This window comes from Schistocerca nitens, chromosome 8, assembly GCF_023898315.1.
Source record: "Schistocerca nitens isolate TAMUIC-IGC-003100 chromosome 8, iqSchNite1.1, whole genome shotgun sequence".
Taxonomy (NCBI): Eukaryota; Metazoa; Arthropoda; class Insecta; order Orthoptera; family Acrididae; genus Schistocerca; species Schistocerca nitens.
The window spans coordinates 446,367,284-446,371,836 of record NC_064621.1 but is presented as its reverse complement, the minus strand read 5'-3'; the positions used below and the strand labels follow the sequence as shown (position 1 = coordinate 446,371,836).

General features: G+C 45.1%; 1 non-coding gene across 1 annotated transcript; it reads right to left on the bottom strand.

Moving 5' to 3' along the window:
• Positions 1-1,043: 1,043 nt before the first annotated feature.
• Positions 1,044-1,118, bottom strand: Trnat-ugu (transfer RNA threonine (anticodon UGU)). The gene has a single exon. It is a non-coding gene; the product is annotated as a tRNA-Thr (tRNA).
• Positions 1,119-4,553: the final 3,435 nt, after the last annotated feature.

Below are 4,553 nucleotides of genomic sequence, written 5' to 3'. Positions count from 1 at the left end.
ATCTGTGGTCATCAGTCCCCTAGAACTTAGAACTACTTAAACCTAACTAACCTAAGGACATCACACACATCCATGCCCGAGGCAGGATTCGAACCTGCGACCGTAGCAGTCGCGCGCCGCTTTGGATAACTGGGATGAAATCATCCTGCAGAACCTTCACGTACCGTTCGGTAGTCATCGTGCCATGTAGACAAGTGTAATTTGCTGCGAATACATAGAAAGAAAGATCCTTTATCATTTAGCTATAATATAGCAGGTCAGCAACTGGAAGCAGTTAATTCCATTAATTATCTGGGAGTAGGCATTAGGAGTGATATAAAATGGAATGACCATATAAAATTAATCGCCGGTAAAGCAGATGCCAGACTGAGAATCATTGGAAGAGTCCTAAGGACACTTGTTCGCCCACTACTTGAATACTGCTCACCGGTGTGGGATCTGTACCAGATATGGTTGATAGAAGACATAGAGAAGATCCAACGGAGAGCAGCGCGCTTCGTTACAGGATCATTTAATAATCGCGAAAGCGTTACGGAGATGATAGATAAACTCCAGTCTCCAGTGGAAGACTCTACAAGAGAGACCCTCAGTAGCTCGGTACGGGCTTTTGTTGAAGTTTCGAGAACATTATATTGCTCTCTCCTACGTATATCTCGCGAAGAGGCCATGAGGATAAAATCAGAGAGATTAGAGCCCACACAGAGGCATACCGACCATCTTTCTTTCCACGAACAATACGAGACTGGAATAGAAGGGAGAACCGATAGAGGTACTCAAGGTACCCTCCGCCACACACCGTGAGGTGGCTTGCGGAGTATGGATGTAGATGTAGATGCCATCAAGGAATTTCGCACCGACTATTCCGTGACTGGACATTGCACACCATACAGTCACCCATTGAGAGTGAAGAGAATTCTCGATCGCAAAACGCGGATTCTCATTCTCCCAAATGCGCCAATTTTGCTTATGAAATTACAATGAAATCCAGATCACTAGCTGCTTACAGGCGTTGATAAACATCAACGGGGACAGTTGTAAATGTGTGACCCGACTGGGACTCGAACCCAGGATCTCCTGCTTACAAGGCAGACACTCTATCCGACTGAGCCATCGAGGACACAGAGGATAGTGCGACTGCGGGGACTTGTCTCTGGCACGCTCCCAGTGAGACCCACACTTCCAACTTACTGTCCACACACTACATTCTTCGTAATGCCTCTGCCCACTACACTCATTAATCGCAGCAGTTAATCTACCGATTCCCGTAAGAGTTTGAGCAATTTGAGTGCATCCGCACTGAAGAAGATCATTGGCCGGTTAGCCTTATCTGTAGGAAGATGGTATCTGTTCTTTCGAATGTGTCCTGCCATGTAAGCAGGAGATACCGCGTTCGGGTCCCAGTCGGGGCACACATTTTCAACTGGATTTCATCGTAATTTCATTCTTCGAGAGCTGCAAGATCACCAATGATATCCGTTCTTCCGGACATGCCCAAAGGAGCAGATACCATCTTCATATGATTTTGCTTATTGACGAACGCATCCAAATGAAAGTGGGCTTCGTCGTTAAACGAAACCATACTAATTCCCATCATTCCCCACCGCCAATCGTGCAGTTTGAACGTCGTAACGCAAGCCGTTCAGAAGTTACAACGATTTTATTTTATATAGTTCAATAATTGTCCCCCTGTAGGAGGGCAGCAGTTCAGGTACCCCTCCAACCATGCAGATTTCCGCTACCTGTGGTTTCAGTAAATCGCTTTGGGCAAATAACAGCATGTTCCCTTTCAAAAGGGCACAATCGAAGCATGTACTCTTTTGCTAAAGGCCTCTGATCGACGAGACATTAAAACACCAGTCTTCCTTCCTTTTCTGAAAAGCGGCTACCAAGGTCTATGTTATATGTAAAACTACTGTTTTTATTTGAAATATGTGAAAACTTCTAAAAGAAATCAACAAAAGATTTCATTTAACGACAAATTTGAACTTCATTTGGTGTTATATCTTAAAGTAAAAAAATTGATGTGCATGTTTCACATCGTTTGATATCTGAAAAGGATAACTGAGAAAAAAAGTGTTATAGAATGTGTGAGGGCGTGCTGAAAAGTAATGACTCCGAATCTTTTATGTCAAAACTCTTAAAACTTTTTAAATAAAACAAACATTATCAACATTATACATCTTTATTCTTCATGTTGAAAGGTGGCTACACTGAGCCACAGCGCCAGAGATCGCGCTAGAGAGTATTGTTCCGCCGCCTCCACTGGCAGTGATTATTGAGATGTCGTAGTAGTCAGTGCTTGGGGAGGGCTCGTGGTAGTCAGTGCTTGTTAAGAACTCGTAGCAGAGAGTGTTTGTTGAGATGTGCTAGTAGGGAGTGCTTGCTGAGATGTGATACTGAAAAGTTCTTGTTGAGATGTGGTAATAGCGAGTCGGTGTGGAGATATATTGTAATGATTAGAGTGATTTTGGTCAATATATGAAGGTAACGAAACTTGATTTATTTTTCATTATTTAATGTTTTAAGTAATGCTTCATTACAGGTTCAGTCAACAAAGCATCTGGCTTGTGTTCTTGTATTAGAGTGTAATTCTGGTTTTCTTGAGTAATTATAGTATTTCTATTTTTTAGTTACTTCAGTATAAATGATATTTAAAATTTCTTGTGTTGTTGAAGAAGAACCGTGCCAGATGCGTACGTTGAGTCATACTTCCACACACAGAACAGTTACACTTGTGCTTTGGTTTCGTAGGTTTTATAGTTGCTGGGGACTTAATTAATTAATTGTGTTAATGAAAATTTCCATTTCATTCTTTGTTGTTGTTCTATGCAGTCAGATTGCGTAATAATACTAGTCAGGGCCAACCGTTACGAGACTTCGTAATCGGACATACAGCTAATAAAGCAAAAAAAAATTAAAATTATTTGCATTTTATATTAATTAAGCCCCCATGCAATGTCTACATACTGATTTCTCGCCACAATCACACTGGTGACAAACACATTTCCCCCAACGAGATGTCACTTTGTTGATACCGACATTGTAGAATGTTTGATTTTGTTGACAGAATCACAACCTCACCTCTGCTTCCACAGCTTCGTCACTCCTCGCTATTGTTCAAGATTTGTAAACAGAAGGAAACCGGATGGGGGAAGTCGGGACTGTGTGGACTAAGATCGATGAGAGTGAACCCAATACTTTGGATTGTTGCAAATGTTATGTACGTAGACTGAAACGGCAAGTGAAAATTTGTACCAAGGCCAGGAACCAAATACGGGTCTCCTGCTTTCTAGGCAGGTGCGTTAGCGACTAAGCTACCTTGGCACAGCTTGGTTGGGGTTGGGTTGTTTGGAGGAAGAGACCGAACAGCGAGGTCATCGGTCTCATCGGATTACGGAAGGAAGTCGGCCGGGCACTTTCAAAGGAACCATCCCAGCATTTGCCTGGAGCGATTTAGGAAAATCACGGAAAACCTAAATCAGGATGGCCAGACACGGGTTTGAACCGTCGTCCTTCCGAATGCGAGTCCAGTGTGCTAACCACTGCGCCACCTCGCTCGGTTTGGCACAGCTGTTGCACAACTGCACGGACTATCCTGGCACACATCCCACCTCGATCCACAGCCGCCCCGATCTTCTTTAAATTGACCCTTACACACGAACAGTAGTAGACTGGGGTGGCAGTGAGAATTTGGATCGAGGAGGGGTGCTTTCCAGGGTAATCTGTGCAGTTGTGCGAACCGCTGTGTCAAGGTGGCTTAGTGGTTAATACACTTGCCAAGTGGGTTGGAGACCCGGTTTCCACTCCCGACCTTTGTACAAATTTTCGCTCACCGCTTCAGTCTATAGACATAAAATCATATCTGTATGAGACCAGGCTTTCTTTCTTTCTTTCGCTTACGCCATAGTCCCGCAGCGATCGCAGGGTCGGCGTGGTTACAACTGATTTGGCAATGTTAGTTTTAGGGATGGCCGGATGCCCTTCCTGCCGCCACCCCGTACCCCCCAGGACGGAATCGATGTACCCCAACTGTCTGCGTCTAGTGTAAAACGTGAAATAGTGCGGACGTGTTTCAAATGTCTGTGACGCGTGTAACTGAGGTGGAACGTGGGGACCAGCCCGGTATCCACCTAGCGGGACGTGGAAAACCGCCTAAAAACCACATCCAGGCTGGCCTGCACACCCGCCCTCGTCGTTAATCCGCCGGGCGGATTCGATCCGCGGCCGGCGCACCTACCCGAGTCCAGCAAGCAGCGCGTTAGCGCGCTCGACTACCCTGGCGGGTCACATGTATGAGACCAGTAAAGTCTCTGAAATTGTGCCATTTCATTTGCTGCAAATGTCGCAGCGCTCATGTGTGGTCTGGCATTGTCAGGCTGAAAGAGACGGTACTCCATGTACGGACGAACTCTTCGAATTCGTAACTCGATTATAGAACCTTCTTTCTCAAGCACCGACATACTTATGATACACACCGCCATGTTACGCGGAACAATGCTAAGTCCTCTAGCGTAGGAGGGCTGCTGATATGTAGACGTGGTTGGCTGGTTGAT